At 53.5% G+C, this 21,424-nt stretch overlaps 1 protein-coding gene across 13 annotated transcripts in view; it reads right to left on the bottom strand.

Annotated features, from left to right (window-relative positions):
- The window catches only part of MBNL1 (muscleblind like splicing regulator 1), a 90,089-nt gene extending 72,983 nt beyond the window's left edge, over positions 1–17,106 (bottom strand). For 6 of the 13 annotated variants that reach the window (XM_064516492.1, XM_064516494.1, XM_064516498.1 and 3 more), the window contains exon 1: positions 12,030–12,190. The gene's annotated coding sequence lies outside the window, so the exon portion shown is untranslated. Of the gene's footprint in view, positions 1–11,257; positions 11,466–12,029; positions 12,194–17,087 lie in introns of those variants that run through there. The other 7 variants (XM_064516504.1, XM_064516493.1, XM_064516499.1 and 4 more) reach the window with 7 other exon arrangements.
- Between the last annotated feature and the right edge of the window lie 4,318 nt (positions 17,107–21,424).

Below are 21,424 nucleotides of genomic sequence, written 5' to 3'. Positions count from 1 at the left end.
AAACACTGAAGAAGAGGCGACACGCCACGAAGCGTGTACCTCAGTTGTGCTGCATTACTGCACCGCGCAGAAACGCGGCACTCGCTTGTCCCGGCTCTCGGCGGTTTAGGTTTCTAATCTAACGCTGACCCGATTCCTAACAGCAGCATAATGGTCATTCTGGCACCGGCACGCAAATCCTGCGGTCCAAGTCTTTCTTAATTTAGAGTAATGCTATTTTCAAGTCAGAAAGTTACAATGCAAATTCCATAAACGCTTTTTTTCCTTAAACAGTGGATAGTTACGAATTAACCACTATTAGTGCAATTAAGAAGTTTCAAAACAAAGAGGAAACAGGCCTGTTAAAAAATTTTTTTTCTAACCTACTTTACAGTATTTGAGACTTCAGAAACACAGGCAGAGTTCACATTATCTGACAGCATTAGCCAGGCATATATCTATAAACTGAAATAGGAAAAGGTCAGGGAAATGTACATAGCTATTATTCTGCTCCTTTGACTTGTGAGAGAGACACAAAATGGCAGGAAGGACTACTCTGCATTTAATCTATTTTGCTATTGATTCATGTATTACTAAGCATTCGCACAGCCATCTATCTACAATATTAAAGTTGCAAGTATTTTTTTCTAATATTACGGACATATCAGTATTATAATTCCTTTACCATAATATTTATATGATATACTTTACAAATAGGAAGTTCAGTATTATCTTGGCATAGTGGAATTTAAACAAAGTGACATTTCCCCCCAAAGTCTAAAAAGAAGCTGTACATACTTAATAACTACAGTAGTTTAATGACCTGCCTTAAAACTCTGAGAACTAATTCTTTTGCAGAGAACAAACATAACCGAAATAACCAGAAGCTCTCTCATTAGAATCAATCGTATGTGCTTGTTCTAATGAATATTAATATTAAAAAATTGGAGTTTGTATACAAAGATATTTAAGAGGCCATAACAAAAAACTATGCAACCTTTCAAAAAGTAAAAAGCTATTTATTAGAGTCTTACACATTAAAGACATCTTGTTTGATTAACGACAAATTTACACAAGCCAAACGACTTACGGGGCAAACAAGAAGCCTGCACCACACAAAAATCAGTTTCCTACAAATCCAAGCAACTATTCTCAGCCAAGACGGGTGTACACGACCTCGGCTGGACAAATACATCTTTCTCCGCAGATCACGCGCTCCGGGTTGCCCGCAGTGCACTTTCTTCCCCCGCCACGAAGGTGCAGGTTGAGTGTGCGGCATTTCCTGCCCCAGCTGCTCCCGCTCCCTGCAAGCGCCTGGGCGATTCTGTAATCATTAACTCTCCTGCTTGCTTAGCCGGGACCGGGACCGAGTTCCCTGTTAATTATGCAGCCAAATTTTAATAAAGCGTCCAGAAAATAATTACACATCACTGAAAAATACTCTTATATTGCCAGATGATTTATAACTGTGTGTGTGCACACACACATATATATAAAATAGAGATAGACAGAAGAATATATATATAAATGTGGTTATTAGCATTATCCATGACAACAGCAACTATGGAAGAAAAGCAATAGCCATGACTCAGCAAGGGACACGACTGCTTCCCTCTAACATCAAATTCAGCTGATACAGTCGGTTTCAAGGAGGAAAAGTGACCTGGAGGTGCTTTCACGTGGATGAGATGCAACAAACACCAAGACCAGCTTCTTGCGGGTAAGATGCTTTAATAACTAATTTCTTGCCAGGGAACATATGTTGGCACCTCATTACTGGCTAAGCTTCTAAATTAAGTGTACACTTCACCTCTACAAATGTTGACAGTTATTGCAATCAAATATACTGTTTTTCACTCCTTCCTAAAAGAATTGCCATTGCTCCGGTTGCAAATGGTAGCTTTTTCTGCCCCAGACACAGCTGGAGCCCAGCAGTGGGTAAAACGACTCTTGAGTGGTCACTCTCATGATCACCTGATGGATTATGGCATATGTGGTAAGTACTACCACTATTATTAATTTATTACTAACAGCATCTGCTTCGGCCAACGAGCTTCTCCACTCAGCTCTAATGTGCCCCCGTCCCGGCAAGGTCCCTTGCTCCTTTGCGTGATGGTGGCTTTGTCACGTGAATAATCGTGAATTAGGAGTCTGGATGCAACCACCAAATCCTTGTACACCTCAAAGGACTTAGTGAGATTAAATGTGGACTTCACCACCAGAGAGGGAAGAGGCTATTCACAACAGCTGCTCCAAACCAGCCCGTCATTTCACTTCCACCGTAGCCTACACCCTCCGTTCACACTTCCCATTAAACAGATGCATGCTACCGCCTTCTCCTCCAGAAGAAGTAGGCTACGTTAGCTCTGGCAGCAGGGCTTTCCAGGTAAGGAATACAGTATCTTCGAAAAAACATTAGCATATAGTATCCTACTACGTAAGCGTCTGCTGCATAAAATGTTCATGCTCTTAGCGAGACTAATCAGAAGTTATAATTATGTGGATTGCTTCATTTTGCATCTGACTTGAGGGCAAACAAAAAAAAAGGACCTGAATACAGATAATGAGGAACATATTATATACAGTTCTGCTTTCAACAGCAACTTACGCCCAAATTTCAGTAGTCTGGTCATTTTTATTCAGTAATACGGAGCTGTAGCAATACTGTAACAGTCACATGCTTCTGTCAGAATATGAGAAAATTACATGGAAATGGGCAAAAGTCTGGTTGTTCATCTGGCACACAGTGCACGTGAGCTGCATTGAACCGAGCAGACCATGCAGACCGCCTGCAACGCCCTGCACGCTTGCAAACAGGGAGGTGTCTGGGCTGAGCGGACCGGGCGGCGGGTTGAGCCCGCGCAGGCGCTCCCGGCCCCGGCGTCCCCTCCCTCGTGCAGCTCCAAATTATAACCAGAACGAATCCTAACACCGTGGGGCTTGCATTGCTCCTGTGCTTATTTGGAACTACCGCAGTTGTTAAGATTCACAACACTGCCATGTGGAAATGCCCAGAAGCCGAGGAACATTTCCAGTTCAGCACAAGGATGTGGCTGCATGACTCTATTAACATTAGCATGAATCACAAGGCAGCGATAGTGCTGGAAAACTACTCCAGCATCTGCTGTAAGATAAGATACAGAGCTGACTGCATTTCAGTTCAAAGCTTTCTGTTTTCCAAAGAATCTTAATTTCAAAATAGAGTATTTTCTACTTGAGAATACATTCTGACCTTACATTTAATTTATATTTATCAAACGCATCCTTCTAGTGCACTAAAACTTCTATATGAAGGTTATCAGAAAATACAATAAATCTGAAATCTTTTCTTTGCATCATTCATGTAAGGATTCAAATCCCAGGGAATTATTTTCTAACCTCCATGCTCCGTCACCGCCTGAGGTATCCGAGATAGCTGCTCTGCATTCATACAAGGGCAAAAATCATTCCTGGGTAAACAGCAAAACTAGCTGGAGGAGTAAACTACTGGAGCAGCTTAGGAGAAGTTTTCCTTGATTTAACGGAGATTATTACAGATGTAGCACTCCATACTATAGAAACACTTATTGATGTGATTAACTTTGACTATGCGAACAATCCCATCAGCCTCCAGGGAAAACCTATACATAAGGGTATCCAGACATCAAGTAAAAGCTCCGCATTAGCCAACAGTAATACAAGGAATAACAAAAACTGTAAGACTACACTTTAATTGGGAAAGAAGTGACAATGTCTTTGAGACCGTTTTTAACCAGCAATTGCTGTAATTTATTGTTCTGTCTGTTCGTGGTGAATTACACGAGACTCACATAACAAATAATAACCTCGAAAACAACTCACTAACCGCCACGGTGCCGAATGCCTTATCCCGCACGGAAAGTCAGACAAAAGAAATGCCCAGGACCGATGCGGTGAATTATGAAGGGACTTGTAAGCTCCAGTAAGGCTCTATTCTCATCATTAAAGATAGCACCGAGCCACGGTTAATCCCCAAAACCTCCAGCAACGGTGTAATACGCACGAGGTTTAAGGCTATCTGTCTTCCACAGCTACAGAGGCTCATGACCAGCCAGAAAGAAAAGCAGCAAACGCGTTCGAGAGGGAGAAGAGCAGGGGGAAGGGAGGGAAGGGAAGAGAAGAAGGAAGGAAGGGAAGGGGCCGCGGGGAGGGAGGAGGGCAGCAGCACCACCCTCTTCTGCGACCTGTAAACGCTCACAACCACCGCAAGATTTCGGCTTGGCCACCGGATCTTGGACGCAACGCACAAACTGCTCACTCTCCCCAAAATCCCAGCGACCACAGAATGAACCACCAACCTTCGCGCATCGGAGGGCCACAGATGCGGACCAAATCTTTTAGAGAATTTCTTTTAAATGCATAAAAGACTCAGTCTATTCCCCTATTATTAGGGTTACTTTAAATTTTCATCGTTTTTAAACTAGCCAGAAAAATAGCCTTAAGGATGATGCCGTATGAGCACCCAATGCAAAAAGCACCCAAACGCACTTATACCAGCAGCGTTCTCACCAGCGTTCAGAAACGTCGGCGTGTCACCCAAAACATGCGCCATCGCTGTCTGCCTCCACTATCTTCATCAACTTCCCCATGGCCTTTCTCACCTGAAGACCATCCCCTGTCCTCTCTGGACTTCTCCTAGGCACATCTCCTCTCCCTTTACCTACCGGCAAAGGGACCCTGGAACAAGCTCAAAGGATTACCTTCTTCCTTATAGCCCCACTCTTACCTTTAAAAACTCACTTAAAAATACCGAGGTTAAAAATTTTAGCTCTTATACAAAAAAAAAAAAAAAAAAAAAAAAAGCACGGAATATTTGAGAACAGCTTTGGAAAAGATTTAACAAAAATAAAGCAACTTTGATGCATACTGTGATGGGAGACAGAGTACCTAAAAGCAACAAAAAACAAAAAAAAAACACCCAAAGCAGCAATTTGGCCAATATCATGCAGAAAAACAAGTGAAAAAAAGTTCAAATTCTTGTATTTTAGTTGCCATTATTGGCTGTATTAAATTAGAAGGAAGGAACAGAATTGCATCTATTTTTCAGAAAAAAATCATAACATTAAAGATTCATTTATGGAATATATTTGCACATAAATACAGGGGCTCAATAACATGCTGCTAGTAGTACGGACTACATTTTCCCAGGGAATTTCTTCTAAGCAGGTTGCAAAGCTGAGTCACAAAAGCAAGTGTCTGCACCCCCAGAAGAACATTTTTAAGGGTTACACACCAAAAAATCGAAAAGCACAGCATTATATTATTAATATCACCAATTCACTACCTTGTATTTTTCACTGCTTATGAAAAGAGTCCCAAAGTCATTCTAAGTTTTGTTTACAAACTGAGCACTAAAGGATTCCTATATAAAATTATGTATAGAAAAGACCACTCAAAAACAAAGCTAATTACACACGGTCAGGAATGCTGTCCAGGCACTGGCAAAGCCTTCCACCACAGCAGAAGGAGCATTTTTCATTTGGATTATTTTTTCAGCTTCAGAGAGTTACAGAAAAAATACTACAGCTTACTTCTTGCCATAGGTAAACCAGGCTGCACTGATCAGTACCTAGAGGTGAGCGGCCCTTTCTCCCATGGGAACCGAATGGCACAAGCAGCACCGAAACCCCAGGTGCAAGTGCACACTGGAAGCACACACCGCATCAGAGCCCAGCGATGAGCACCGGGGCATGCAGGTGCTTGTGATGCCGCGCACCCGTACAGTCAGCTCCACAGCAGCAGGCCGTTATACCCAAATTCGTGCAAGCAAAATTAGGCAAATGGTAGAACATTAATTCTCCTGTATGCATGCGCACATACACACAAATACATATTTTTTATGGTGAATCCAGGCCTAATTACTGTTGCCTCCAGCTTGGCAATCTCCTTGGAAAACTTGACAAATCTGCTGGGTTCCTCAAGCTTCCAAAGCTTTAAAAACTCTACAGCACCCCTGGGAAAAACAGAATTTAAAGGCTTTCGAAAACCCTGATATATCTCAACCCAATTAATACAGCAAACTTCATTTTCTTCTACAGCAATTCACTTGCATTTAACAGAAATGCCTATCTCCCTGAAAACCGTGCGTAGGTGTCACTGTAGCAAAGATGATGTTATTGCAATGCTCAAAGCTCAAGTGATTTTAAAACCGTACGCCCGAACATGCTTTTCCAGGTCTAGACCTCCTTGTTCCAAAGGGATCCTTGATCCATTTCAGACCTGAGCTTCGGAAAGGTACTCGGGGGGGAAGGAGGCGGCCTCGCGGCTCCGGCAGCTCCAGGGGCTGCAGGACATCCCTCTGCCCGGAGAAATTTGGGGTTAAAAGAGCACCAAGACGCAAGCGCGCGGAGCTCTGCAGGACGGAGCTTATGGCAGCTGATTGCTTTCCCTTTTTTAGAAGGAAAAATTCCCATTAACTTCACGGGAAGCAGGATTGGGCCCAGAGCCCAAAAATGGATTGGGCTCTTACTCACTTCTTAAAGTCAGACAAACTTGCGCTGGAGCCAGCAACAAAACGCAGCTATGCAGAGCTACTTAAGCCAGCGCGAGCTGGACCCGCGCTGCCAGCCCGAGCTGCAGGGACGTCCTGCGCCCGGCAAGCGGACTGAGTACTGTGCTCTTCGCGAGTGGGAATTGCAATTGATACCGCTTGGATTTTCACGTATATTTAAGCACGGGAATAATGCCACACTTTATACTTGTTGCATTAAATAATATACATGTACTATATATATATACACACACACACACACACACATATATATATATATATATATAAAGTATTGCACTCTCTCCTATGCCTGTACGTATTGAGAATGAGTGAACATGCCATCAGCTGAACTTCCCATAGCGGCTTTTTAGGCAAATGCGAACTTTCAAATAGCCAGAGAAGTCAGGAAACATTATTTAAAATGTTCTCAACATTTTATTTTTCTTTCTAAAAAATACCTGATCTAAGTTCAGCCCAAATGCATATTTGGCTTTGCCAGATGATCCGTGACTGTCCCATGACTTCTTGCACTGTTATCATCACCAAGCCAAACAAACAGGGCTGCTGAGTCTATTAATCTTCCGAAACACAAAGTCTGAAGCCGTAGAAACAAAACATCTTACTACAAGATACATAAAATGTGGTATACTGAGATAAGGGGAAAATTCAGTGTGTGCTCTGTTAGTATTTTTCTATATAACTTCAAGCAAAATTGATACACTTTGCATAAGAACCAACTCTGGATGCAATGCTAAGGACAAGTATGTAACTGAAAAAAACCTCCTTTTACCACAAAAGCCTCTCACAATGGCAGACAGTCAGGTATGGCTCTGATAGGAAAATCGTGCATGTGCTCAGAAATGTAAATTACCACCTGTAAATTCAAACACAGAATTAAGAAAAGGGGTCAAATACAGCTGGGGTAGCAACCAAGTACTACGTCAAATGTCACTTTCTAAAATGTCAAATGACAGAAAACACCGATTTTAACCTCCCAAGTACTTAATTCTTTCTGCTGTGCTGCAATTAGTTCCGATTCAGCTACCGATACATACAGCTTGCACAGTTATGTCCCCAAACATACTCTATGGAAACAGTTTTTGACAAATTTGCCGAAATGTAAGGTCCTCACAGGAACACACACAGCTCTGCGCTTTCCGAAACAACCTCCTGCTGCTCCCACAGGGGCTCAAACTTGTGTTACGCCAAGACTCCTTAAAATCAGCATTTGGGTACGTAACACTTTAGCCAGTTCTGGTTCACTCAGTGCCAGCTTTCTCCATTTCTCTGTGCAGTCCATAGACTCCAACTGTCATTATCTCCGAGCACACTAAAACTCTTTAGCACCTCAGTGATGTAAGTATGTTGTTTATCTTATAAATTGCTGATATTTCTAATTAATATCAAATAGCAATCATCCCACTGGAAATTCAAACTGCATTTAGAAACTGAACGCTACTTTTTGTACTTTAGATTTAATGAAAACTAACAGATTACATCTGTTGCAAACTATGACTTTTTTTCTTTACAGAACATTAAGAAGAGTTTTCCCAGGTATCTAAAACCAAGTTATTTTGGAGGACAATATTCTTTTATTGCAATGTAAAGCATACATCCAATTTGCAACATGGAACATTTCACAGGGTAGCAGCAGACAGCATGTAGACATTTTAAAAAATAATTGATCCCGGAGGAAAAGCAATTCCCCTGACACACAGCCGGCTTTCATTCCACGGCCGGTATGCACACCATACCCTTACACGGTCATACCAACAGCCCAAAGACCCACAAACTGCACAGAAAACCCGTGCACGCCCACCGACACCAGCGCGCGCAGAGCTGCCGCTGCCGTCCCGCTGCCGTGAAGCCGAGGAAGAGGACTCAGACCGTCCTCGAGGCAGAGCAGGCTCCACACGTCGCGGAGCACGGCAATAAGAAAGCATGCACGTGTTTATTCTTCTGGTAAATAACCACGGCCTAGTGGGAAGGAACCGTTGTTTACTTTGCTGCATTACTTGGGAAAACTGAGTTTACAATATGTAATTGTTACTAAAAACCGCAGGCAGCTGCTCTGACCCTGGCTATGGGGAAAGAGACCTGACCTTAAGCCAGGCTTTAGGAACCGGACTTCATACCTTACAAGTGCTATGTGTATACAACACACTAATAAAACCCCTGCATTTACACACCTGCGTTTTTCTCACGCTTTCCCCGACTTCCGAGCCCGGCGGCAGCAGCTGTGCACGTGCACACGGGGTTGTTACTGCACTGCTCGCCGGAGGAAGATGTTATAAAACCGGATCGTTCTGGACAAGATCTGATCCTTGTCATCAGCGTCCTTCCTAGCTCATACCGCAAAACAGCCATAAAAACACACAAAATACAACCACAGTAAAATTCTTCCTTGATAGCAGTAGTTGAAAGAATTTTCTGATAAATATTCATAGTTACAGAAGTCATCTTCAGTACGGACAAAAACCCCACAAAATTATGACAACAGAAGAGAACAGAACTTTTTTTTGCCATTTTATCTTGATGAACTGATCTTTGCTAACAGGAAAACTCCTTTAGCCCTTTTCACAGCATTTTCATTTAAAATGGACATAAGGCAAAGGGAAACGCATCCTAGGCCTTTGCAGGTAATGAATATTTACTGCAGCCTGTCTCTTGGATGCGACTCCCTCCGCGTTAGCCCTGTTGGGAACGGCACATACAACGCACAACCGTCGTTATCCTAAGTAGCAATCACCCACTGCCCCGGTCATCAGGAGCTGTTGGGGCTCATCCTCCTAACTGCGGGCACGCCTGCGCAGCCCCCCCCCCCCCCCCCCCGCCTTAATCCGGAGCAGCAGAACGAAACAAGCGCCCAAAGGAAATAAAAGCAGAGCGGGGAGCGTGCGCTGTAACCTGAACGGGCGAGGAGACGGGCGTCCGCAGCGCGTGCTCACGACCTGCGCCCCGGCTGCCCAAGTTTTCTCTCGTTGTGCAGAACGGGGCTCTGCCTCCAGCCGCCTGCCGCGGCAACGCGTCATCTCGGGGGGGCGATGGGGTCTCGCCCCTTCCAGCGCTCGTCCACACGCGGGGCTCCTCGCGCGGGGCTCTGAAACGCCGCCTTCCTCCGTCCCTCCGCGGCAAGCGGAATCAGCGGCAAACTCAGTCCTTAGCGCTAAGCACGTGCCGCCAAATGACAAGTAACATGCGAGACTCAGCGAAGGAACAGGGTGCCAGAGCTCACGAGATGGAATAGCGCAAAATAAAATGAACCTCGGTGCAAAACTGAAAATAAATGTCTAAATTTTTTAAGGCTTGCAACAGCTTGATTCGCATTCCCTTGCTTTTAATTATATTGTTTAAACTTTCCACGGCACAATGAACTAACGGCACTTACAATCTAACGAAAAAACAGCAAAAAACCGCTAAAAATTTTCCATACGATTTCCAAATCTGACGGTGCAGTACCTGCTGCTAATCTAGGAGCCGACACCTCCCCGAGGCCCCTGCTCGGCACGCGAAGCTCCCCAAAAAGCAGCCAGGGCTGCGCGCCTGCGACCGGCAGCGCGACCCACCGCCGAGCGTCAGCCACGCGCCTGTCGTGCGGCCGGCTGTGCGCAGCGGCAAGGTGCCGCGTGCAGGCACGCAACAGCCCGCCCAGCTCCCATTCAAGCCTTTTTCTCAGAACTGGGCTCTCCAGATCTCCTCCGCCCCAGCAGCACGAGTCGTGCCGAAAGCCCTCGCAGCGCCGCGCGCCCACGGCAGCGGCTCAGTAACAGCATCTCTTTCGGCCCCGCTCACCTTCGAATAAAATCAGTGAACGACGATTACGACGACTGCCGAGAAATTCGTTGCTAAAATTCTCTGCTTCTAACTAATTCAATTGGTTGGTTGACGCTGTTGGAGATATTCGTTAACTTGTTCAGTTTTTGAATCTGGCAAATTAACATTTTCCTTCACGAGGGTGGGGAACGCGGACAAGCCCACGCAGGGGGACCTGCACCGCGGCCGCTGATCAGACACGCGCAAACTCCTGTTTCCCGCGTTTGCAAGGCAGCTTTCCAACGCGGAGGGCACGAAGGCCTGGCCGGCACCGCCGCGCTCCCCGGCGCTTCTGAGGAAACGAGCACGGGGAGGACCTCGCGGGCACATTAAAAATAACCACGAAGCAATATCTCACGTAGACTACCAAATCTCTCGCCTCGGTATCTCCCCACAGCAGCCAAGTAAACAGTAATTGCAGCGTCGTTTTTTTAAGGTGCCATGTAAACTAGGCAGAGTCCACAACTGCAATTAATTCAGCATACGTGCCACAGAGGAGATCGCATCTTCTCTAAACTTTTCTCAAGTCTAGATATAAAAGTTGGAAATGTTCTGTCATTACCATCACCGTTTTGATTAAATATCTTTTATATTAAAACTGAGCCTAAAGCGGAGCCTAAACCGGAGCTGCGGGCACCCCGGCAGCACCCCCGGCCATCCCGCGCCCGTCCCCAGCGCCGTGCGATGCCGGACGCGTCTGGTTTTAGCACCGCTACGTTCCAGCCTCGCCAACGCCGGCGTGGGGAGCCGGCGACCGGCCTCGGAGGCCCCACGCGCGCCTCGAGCAGCGCCCGGCTGCCGGGGCCCCCGCCCGCACACCTCCCCTGCGGCAGCGAGCGTCCCGGGTTAATTATCCATTATGCAAATCGCTTCCTCCTCGCCGCCTTGGAACGGGCTGCAATTCCACGAGATGCCTTCTCCCCACGGTGCGAAAGGGGATGTGGCCCGGTGACTTACCCTTCTGCACCGTGTCACTCACGGCTGTGTCCCACGCCCATTGCAGCTGCGTTGGCCGAACCCGTCCCCGCACGGGCTTCCCCGTCGCTGCTCTGTCCTCCGCCACCTGCCTCCTCCCGCGGCTGCCCCACGCTTTGCAGCGCGTTTTTCCCCAAAGCAACGTTCGCGTTTCGCACACCCGACGTTCCCACCGTCTACGTCACTACAGACAGCTCGGCAACGCGGTCGCTGTTTGCAGCAGCCAGGCGAAAGCAAAGGGCTGAATTTGAGAACTTTCCCCCCAAAAAGCTGCATTTTCGCCGCTTCCCCACAGCGGCCAGTGCGGGGGCTCCCGCGAGGGCAGGCACCACCCCGGTGCGGGGACGGGTGCGCGCCCCGGCCGGGAGCCCCCGGGAAGGCCTCCTCGCTCGGGGACCGGCCCCTTCCACCCGCCCGGGCCCCGCACGCGGCCCGGGGAGAGACCGGGCTGCCGTTCGCCACCGCGGCACCGCGCTTTTGCACCGCTTCCACCCTGCCAGCGACCCCCCCGCCGCCCGGGCCCGCCCCGTTTCTCCGCGGTCCCCTCGGAGCGGAGCCCCGGGACCCGCCGCCGCCTCGGTGCGGTGCGGCGCCGCTTCCCCCCCCCCCCCCCCGCGGGGCACCAGCGCCTCCCACCGCGGGCGGCGGATGCGCCCGGGAACCGCCGGGCCCAGCGCGGCCGCTGCACCGCCGCCCCTCTCCTCCCCCCCCCCCCCCGCCACCCCCGGCCCCGCGCGGCGCGGCCCCCGCTCACCTCTCACATGTTCTCGGGGGCGGCGGGCGGCTGCGGCCCGGGCCCGGGCAGGTGGGGCTGGGCGCCGCGGGGCTCACGGGAGCATGGCGGCGGCGGCGGCGGCGGTGACGGTGGCGGTGACGGCGCCGCCGGCGCGGGGCGGCGGAGGGCGGGGGGGGTGGGGGGGGAGCGGGCGGGGCGGCGGCGGCGGCGGCGGGCGGGGAGCGGCGGGCGAGCCAGGGAGGAGGCGGCGGCGCCAGGGCCCGGCTGCCGCCACGCCCCCCGCCCCCGGCCACGCCCCCGGCCACGCCCCCGACTCTCGCCACGCCCCCCTCGGGGTTGCCCCGCCCCGCTCGGGAGCGCGCCACGCCCCCCGCCGCTCGCCACGCCCCCCCGGAAGCGCCACGCCCCCTCGGGAGCGCCCCGCCCCCCCGGGAGCGCCCCGCCCCGCCGCGCGGAGAAGTAGTAGAAGAAAACCAAGAAAAGAGGAAACAAACCCACGGGGAAGAGGGAGCCTGCAGGAATGACAGAGCAAAAGAAAGAGAAAACGTGTAGGGGGGGCGAGCGGAAAGCAGCGCCCGCAGGAAGCTCCTCCCGACACTGCCGTGCGCCACAGTTCGGCCTGCAGCCGTCCGGGCAGCTCTGCGCGAGTATTCTCCAACCGCTCCGACCGATCTAAGTGTTTCTTTTTCCCCCAGGCTGCCCCCAGAATCGCTGTTGCTCTCATGAGGGAGTAGGTCTGGTCTTGTTTGCAGCCCAGGGGAAACGACTGCCCTTTCGTTCAGTTTTTCGCTGTTTCTTCATCTTTGGAGGGGAAAAAAAAAAAAAAAAAAAGCACCTTGCAAACTCCTACGCTTTGCACACTGAGCCGCGGCTGCAGAAAAACGCGCTCTGCACCGCCGGCGGCCTTCGCTGCCCCCCGCTCCCGCTGCCGCTGCCGGCCGGGGGCTGTGCCGGGCTCCGGGACGCCGCCCGGGCGCGGGGAACCCGCCAGCGAGGAGCCGGACCGAGGCCGGGCGTCGCCTCGAAGGCTGTTACGCGGCTACGCAGCGCTGCGAGCTGGACGTGCTGAGCGCTCGCGGCCCCACCGTCGTGGGGGGGGTCCAAAGCGGTGCCCACAGGGACGCCCAAGCCGCCATCGCTTACGCGGCCTCAGCGGCGCAGCCCTGCGCCCGCTGCTGCAGCACCCCAGGGCCCCGCCGGCCCCGCGCCCGCCTCCGGCATCGGTACCGCCGCGGGTGCAGTTTTGCATCCATGCATTAATTAACCTAGCCTGACTTCCCAGCCACGTCCGTCCTGACCGCGGTGCCACGCGGACCCGCGTGCCTCTGCCCAGCGGCCCCCGGCCCCCTCCAGCGGCCTCCAGCCCTGGACCCTTCTGCTGATGCGGGCACGCGCTGAAATCCGGGGAAAACATGCTCCTCCTTCCACGAGCTACACCTCTCGTTTGCTTTGTCGTCGATGCTGCACCTAGTTCACTGGGATGTAGTTTCTCGCCGTGTTCTGTGTTGAGCTTGCTCTGGTTTGTGCAAGTTGATGCAGGTTACGGTGCGTCACGCTCTGGCGCGCAGATGTGGGGCGCGAGCTCTCCGGTGACCAGATGCCCAGGCAGGGCACGGTGCAGGGCAAAGAAAGCATTAGGGCAGGCAAAGCTCGGAGGACAAATCCTGCGGTTTCCCAGACCATCGTCCGGGATCCCGAGCGAACCACCGGGCTGGCTGTCTTCCCAGCAGAGACAGCAAACTACGTCGTTGTGCACCGAGCCTCACAGGTGGTGCAGACGAGAAGATGTGAATTAGGAGACAGGGCAAGAGAGAAACCTCTTGTGCACGCAGGGAGTGTTCTGGGAGACGTGATGTGTCCTGTTTTGTGAGTCACTGCAACCGGAGAGGACTTCGGAGAGGAGCTCCTCCGTGGCGGGGGCAGAGCATCGCTCCCAGGACACCCTGCGCGGATGCACGGCGGAGCGTCGCTCCCAGGACACCCTGCGCGGATGCACGGCGGAGCATCGCTCCCAGGACACCCTGCGCGGATGCGCGGCGGAGCATCGCTCCCAGGACACCCTGCAGGGATGCACGGCAGAGCATCGCTCCCAGGACACCCTGCGCGGATGCACGGCAGAGCATCGCTCCCAGGACACCCTGCGCGGATGCACGGCAGAGCATCGCTCCCAGGACACCCTGCGCGGATGCACGGCGGAGCATCGCTCCTAGGACACCCTGCGCGGATGCACGGCAGAGCATCGCTCCCAGGACACCCTGCGCGGATGCACGGCGGAGCATCGCTCCCAGGACACCCTGCGCGGATGCACGGCGGAGCATCGCTCCCAGGACGCCCTGCGCGGATGCACGGCGGAGCATCGCTCCCAGGACACCCTGCGCGGATGCGCGGCGGAGCATCGCTCCCAGGACACCCTGCATGGATGCACAGCAGAGCATCGCTCCCAGGACACCCTGCGCGGATGCACGGCGGAGCATCGCTCCCAGGACACCCTGCGCGGATGCACGGCGGAGCATCGCTCCCAGGACACCCTGCGCGGATGCACGGCGGAGCATCGCTCCCAGGACACCCTGCATGGATGCACGGCAGAGCATCGCTCCCAGGACACCCTGCGCGGATGCACGGCGGAGCATCGCTCCCAGGACACCCTGCGCGGATGCACGGCGGAGCATCGCTCCCAGGACACCCTGTGCGGATGCACGGCGGAGCGTCGCTCCCAGGACACCCTGCGCGGATGCACGGCGGAGCATCGCTCCCAGGACACCCTGCGCGGATGCGCGGCGGAGCATCGCTCCCAGGACACCCTGCAGGGATGCACGGCAGAGCATCGCTCCCAGGACACCCTGCGCGGATGCACGGCAGAGCATCGCTCCCAGGACACCCTGCGCGGATGCACGGCAGAGCATCGCTCCCAGGACACCCTGCGCGGATGCACGGCGGAGCATCGCTCCCAGGACGCCCTGCGCGGATGCACGGCGGAGCATCGCTCCCAGGACACCCTGCGCGGATGCGCGGCGGAGCATCGCTCCCAGGACACCCTGCATGGATGCACAGCAGAGCATCGCTCCCAGGACTCCCTGCGCGGATGCGCGGTGGAGCATCGCTCCCAGGACACCCTGTGCGGATGCACGGTGGAGCATCGCTCCCAGGACACCCTGCATGGATGCACGGCGGAGCATCGCTCCCAGGACACCCTGCGCGGATGCACGGCGGAGCATCGCTCCCAGGACACCCTGCATGGATGCGCGGCAGAGCATCGCTCCCAGGACACCCTGCGCGGATGCACGGCGGAGCATCGCTCCCAGGACACCCTGCGCGGATGCGCGGCGGAGCATCGCTCCCAGGACACCCCTGCGGGAGCACCAGGAGGGTCCAGGCCCAGGCACCTGCCTCGCACCAGCACCCAGCGACAGCAGCACCGCTGCTACGTCTTTCTTGCAAAAACCCCCCAAACTACAACCGCCACCAGCAAACAGACCCCCTACAAAGCACGGCGCGAATCAACACATCTCGAAACACGCCCCGCGGTTTCGCTTTGCCGCACGGAACGGCTGGAAAGCCGTAATCACAAACCGACCTGCTGCCCTGGTCTGGTGCTTCCCTGCCGGCCTCGCTCAGCAGCGCGAGCAAGGGCTGCCGAGCGCGGGCCCACGGCACTATCGCGGCCGGGGGGGCTGCCCCACGGGGCCCCACGCCCAGCACTCGCAGACCCTGCCCTCTCCAAAAGCCTGAGCCCCGATTTCAGCGCCGTCCCTGCAGGAAGCAATCCTTCCGCCTCCTTCGATACAGCGGCAGTTCTGCAACGGAGCCCTTCCGCTTTCAGCACAGGCAACATGGAGGCCCTGCGCCGCGCCCAGAGCCTCCCCTGCTTGAAGGGTACCATCCCTGCGCGCCCCTTAGCAGCGCCAATACACCTGCTTCAGACTGGGCACTCGCACCGCGTCACGCTTTTATTTTAAAGCATCATGCAAACATTAAGTGATTTCTTTAATATTTGCAATAAAAGTAATGAAACGTTTAGACAAATCTCCACTAGTCTAGAAGCATATAGAGGAGTGACGTCCACGCTATGGCTTTCACAGTGAATAACCATGATATACGCTACGTCCTTGGGTTCTCGGTGAGGATGGCTTCTCTACTGCCCTTTAATTAGCGGCTGTCGGATGCGGGGGTCTGCCCCCCCCCCCCCAGCGTCACCCAGCCGGGAGGAGCGCCGAGGCCCCGTCCAGGCGGCTCCGGCTTCGGTCCAGCGCAACACCGAACCGCAGGGAAGCGGGGATCTTCCCGGCTGCAGCGCATTTCCCAATGGGAAGCCAAGAGCTCGGCATCGAGGCGTTAACGCCATCTTAATTTGTAGTAAGCGTTACGGTCAATCCTCTGCAGCACAGAGCCGGCCTGGGCGACGGTGGAGCCGAAGCGGCCGCTCGGCGTTTGCCCGGGACCCACGTCCCGCTCCCGCCCGGACTCAGCGGGCCCCGCGGCCGGGCGGGCAGGATCGGGCCCCGCTAGGGACGCGCACGGCGCTGCGGGACCAGCAAGGCGACGGCGTTCCAGCCTGGGGCCCTATCGCTGCTGACTGCAAGAACGAGCGGCCACAAAGCGCCCGAGACGGCTCTTAAGACACGTGAAAATCGTTTCGTTTCCCGAAGCGCGGGAAAAGGCAGCGAGCCCCCGAGCGCGTTTCGGCGGTCTCCTCCAGCGCCGGCTCCGTGCACGGCCCGGCCCTGGCCCAGCGCCCCGGAACAGCTCTGCGCCCCGCAGCCGGGACTTGGTCCTCACGCTGCGGCCACGGGAGAGCTGCAGACCGTGTGTGCAAGCCCGACTCTGCGAGCCCAGCCACGACTCTCCGTGCTCCTAATAATCACTTTTTTTTTTTCCAGCTTAAACTTTGCACAACAAACTTTCTGCATTTACTGCTAATTTCCTGAACGTAACATTCAAAGTTCTCCCAACTCAGTTGCGAACACCCAGAGGCCCCCGACGCAGGACGTGCGATGCAAGGTGGACACGGAGAAGGGACCCAGCTCTCCGGGGGACCCGCCGCGACCCACCGGGGCGGCAGGGCCGGCGCCGTCTTACCTGGGTCGCTCACGCGCGGGCTGAGCGCGGCTGCGGGGACGCGGCTGCCACCCCGGCCCGGCTGCAGAGCCCGGGGGGGGGGGGGGTTGGCGACGGCGGGCTGGCGGCCCAGCTAGAGGGGAAGCAGTGAAAGGCCGCCAGAATTGCGCTTTCCCAACCCCACAGGTCTGACAGCGCGCGGTAAGCTATTCTCGGTGGCATACAGCAGTAACCGTGGCAACGGGCTGCGGTTTGCATATGTGTTTTCTTCAAGCAGCAAAAATGACTTTCGGCTGGCGCGAGGGGAAGCGGAGCCGCAGCCCGGCCGGCGGAGGCTGCAGGCTGCAACGTCCCCAGCGCACGTCTGAAACACTTCCAAGTGGCAGCTTTCCAGACGACACCGGCTAATCTGACCCCTGACATCTGGCCTGCAAGACGGACGGGCGCCAACCGACAAGAAACCGTGGCGAGTCCCTGGAAATCGGGCGACGGCTTGGCTGGTGCCCCCCCGCCCGGGCTCGGTGCCGCGCTTCCTTCCTCCGCGCCGGCTGCCAGCCCCGATAAGGGCTGCGAGAGCGAAACCGCCGCGCTCCGCCTCTCCCCGCCCCGGTCCCGGGCCCGGCGCAGGTGCGGGGGCTGCGGCGCGGCGCGGCTTGCCGGCGAGATATATTTAAACCTGTTTTTGTTGCTTCTGCTATGGCCGCCGTCGTCTCGGGGCTTCCTGCAAGAAACGACAGCGTTTCCACCGAAAACACTTGCACAAGAACTTTCCAAACGTCACGGGCTAGAAACACCCGTTATTTAACCCATAAAAACTAGCGGCCACAGAGCCCGAGCCTGGATCGCTGCGAGCATCTGCGAGGCTTTGAGCGGCCCCGCGGGCCAGGGCGGGAACGAACGGCAGCGCCCGGGGGCAGGTGGGGGGGGGGCAGCTCCGGGGGGCCCGCGTGGCTCTTTGCTCCTTTTTAAGCTGCTTTCCACGCACATGCGAGAGGTCCGCACGCTTGGAGGACAGCGTGGAGAAGGCCTACCTCCTCCAAACCGCCTGTTTCCCGGGAGTTTTGCTCCTCGGGCGGTTGCGCGCCTGGACGTGTGCTGGACACGCAGCCCGTGGCTCCCCGCGGGCGGCCGAGAGGCCTTGGCTCAACTGCTCTGCAACGTATCTAACTAACTGCTCCGCAACGTATCTAACTGCTCCATAACGTATCTAACTGCTCTGCAACATATCTAACTAACTGCTCTGCAACGTATCTAACCAACTGCTCTGCAACGTATCTAACTAACTGCTCTGCAACGTATCTAACTGCTCTGCAACGTATCTAACTGCTCTGCAACGTATCTAACTGCTCCATAACGTATCTAACTGCTCTGCAACGTATCTAACTGCTCTGTAACTATCTAACTGCTCCATAACGTATCTAACTGCTCTGCAACGTATCTAACTGCTCTGCAACGTATCTAACTAACTGCTCTGCAACGTATCTAACTGCTCCATAACGTATCTAACTGCTCCATAACGTATCTAACTGCTCTGCAACTAACTGCTCCATAACGTATCTAACTGCTCTGCAACGTATCTAACTGCTCTGCAACGTATCTAACTGCTCCATAACGTATCTAACAACTGCTCCATAACGTATCTAACTGCTCCATAACGTATCTAACTGCTCTACAACGTATCTAACTAACTGCTCTGCAACGTATCTAACTGCTCTGCAACGTATCTAACTGCTCTGCAACGTATCTAACTGCTCCGCAACGTATCTAACTGCTCTGCAATGTATCTAACTGCTCTGCAACGTATCTAACTGCTCTGCAACGTATCTAACTGCTCCATAACGTATCTAACTGCTCCGCAACGTATCTAACTGCTCTGCAACGTATCTAACTGCTCCATAACGTATCTAACAACTGCTCCATAACGTATCTAACTGCTCTACAACGTATCTAACTGCTCTGCAACGTATCTAACTGCTCTGCAACGTATCTAACTGCTCCATAACGTATCTAACTGCTCTGCAACGTATCTAACTGCTCCATAACGTATCTAACTGCTCTGCAACGTATCTAACTGCTCTGCAACGTATCTAACTGCTCTGCAACGTATCTAACTGCTCTGCAACGTATCTAACTAACTGCTCTGCAACGTATCTAACTGCTCTGCAACGTATCTAACTGCTCTGCAACGTATCTAACTGCTCCATAACGTATCTAACTGCTCTGCAACGTATCTAACTGCTCCATAACGTATCTAACTGCTCTGCAACGTATCTAACTGCTCTGCAACGTATCTAACTGCTCTGCAACGTATCTAACTAACTGCTCTGCAACGTATCTAACTGCTCTGCAACGTATCTAACTGCTCTGCAACGTATCTAACTGCTCTGCAACGTATCTAACTGCTCTGCAACGTATCTAACTAACTGCTCTGCAACGTATCTAACTGCTCTACAACGTACCTAACTGCTCTACAACGTACCTAACTGCTCTACAACGTACCTAACTGCTCTGCAACGTATCTCTCGCTACAGCGCACTGCCTATTTCAGAGGCGTCACACCACGGGTGCCCACACGTTGCGTGGAGGCCTCTCGGTGCCCGCGGGCCCCGGTGCAGCGCGGCTCCTCCTCCCCGCCCGGCCCGGGGCACGCTGATGGGGACGCGCTGTGCGCCCGCCCCACGCGCCCTGCACACCTTGCACACGCGCCGTGCACACGTGCCACGCACCCGTCTTGCACACGCGCCGTGCACACGTGCCGCACACGCACCTTGTACACGCGCTGTGCACCCACCCCACGTGCCGTGCACACCTTGCACAAGCGCCGTGCACACGTGCCACGCACCCATCTTGTACACGCGCCGTGCACACGCACCTTGCACACACGCCGTGCGCCCACCCCACGCGCCGTGCACACCTTGCACACGCACCGTGCACACACCTTGCACATGCACCACACGCACCTTGCACACATGCTGCACACACACCTTGCACACGCACCACGCACACCTTGCACATGCACCACACACACCCCTTGCACACACGCAGTTACCTTCGATTCCCGCACATACGTCTACCAGTGAAGCACTTCTCAGAAAACAGAAGCCTTGTAACTATCATTGCTACGTCACTGCTCTCAAAAAAGTTGACAAGGGCCTTGTGCGCCTGATCCAAGTTTTCAACAGCATAAGGCTTTGTAATAAAAGAACTAGCCCATAAAAAATCTTGTTTCTCTCGCCTCTTAGAATTTATTACAGTTACCCCAAAGCTACCACTGCTACATAATATAAAAGTAGCTAATTTGTTATTGAAGGTTCTGCTAGGTATAGGGTAAAATTTGTTTTTGTCATTTTTGAAAGTAAAATTTATGCAATTAATGTAATAAATATATCAGGAAAAATGCGGTTACCTTCTCCAGTAAAGAGCACTTTTCTTGTTTTGGTAACTCACAATAAGCAACCCTTCCTATAGCGAGAATTCAAACATACAGCAAACATCCAGAACGGTGCAGAGAGTCCAGATCGCACGTCTTGATTTCAGCTGCTGATAAATAACAAAACATACACGAATTACAGAATGGAAATGATAAGCTGACGTGACTGCACGTTATTTGGGTTAAAAACAGGGTTGTGTTAATCTTGGTTTACGCTCCCTTTCTCCTCTATTTCGCAGTCGGTTTCGAGGCAAGCACCGCAGCATGGCACCGCAAGCACCGAAAAGCTCCAGTGTAATTTGATTCCTGAGATAAAAGTAGTAATTTAGAAGTAGATCATTGGTATCTTGGAATTTAAGACCTGCAAGATCTCTAATGCAAAGTTCAGGTCTATTTAAGGAAAGTTTGATGCAATTATTTGATGGCCGGGTTTCAACGGAAGCCAGACCGCTCTGGCAGATGCCACCTCGGGATCCTCCGCCCCGGTCCCCCAGCCCAGGAGGACGCGGCGGCTCCAGGGGCTGCGCGCTTTGGGACGGGCACGCCAGAGGAGCGGGGTGGGCTGCGAGGCGTCGGCGCGGCGCAGCCGGGAGCAGGGCAGCGGTGCGGGCGGGAGGCCTCAGCCCAAGGCGCTCCTCCGCCGGCCTCGAAGCAGAGGCGTTCAAGACGGCCCCGCGTGCCGTCTGCAGCATGGCCCGTGCCCGGCAGGAAGGAGCTCGGGCCCGAGCGGGTGCGAAGGGACGACCAGGCTGCAGACCGGGAGGCAGAGGCAGGAGACGGGCGGGGGACCGCGCCCCTCGGCCCGGCAGAACGGAGAGCGGAGGGCGGTAACGGTGGTTTAGGGCTGTGCAGTGGGAAGGGACCTTCGATACTGCAAAAAAATCACAGGGCTAAGGTTTTGGAGCAGTCTTCCCAAGAACCATCTATT

This window comes from Dromaius novaehollandiae, chromosome 9, assembly GCF_036370855.1.
Source record: "Dromaius novaehollandiae isolate bDroNov1 chromosome 9, bDroNov1.hap1, whole genome shotgun sequence".
Classification (NCBI taxonomy): Eukaryota; Metazoa; Chordata; class Aves; order Casuariiformes; family Dromaiidae; genus Dromaius; species Dromaius novaehollandiae.
The sequence above is the reverse complement of the archived record's forward strand: the minus strand, read 5'-3'. Positions and strand labels throughout refer to the sequence as shown.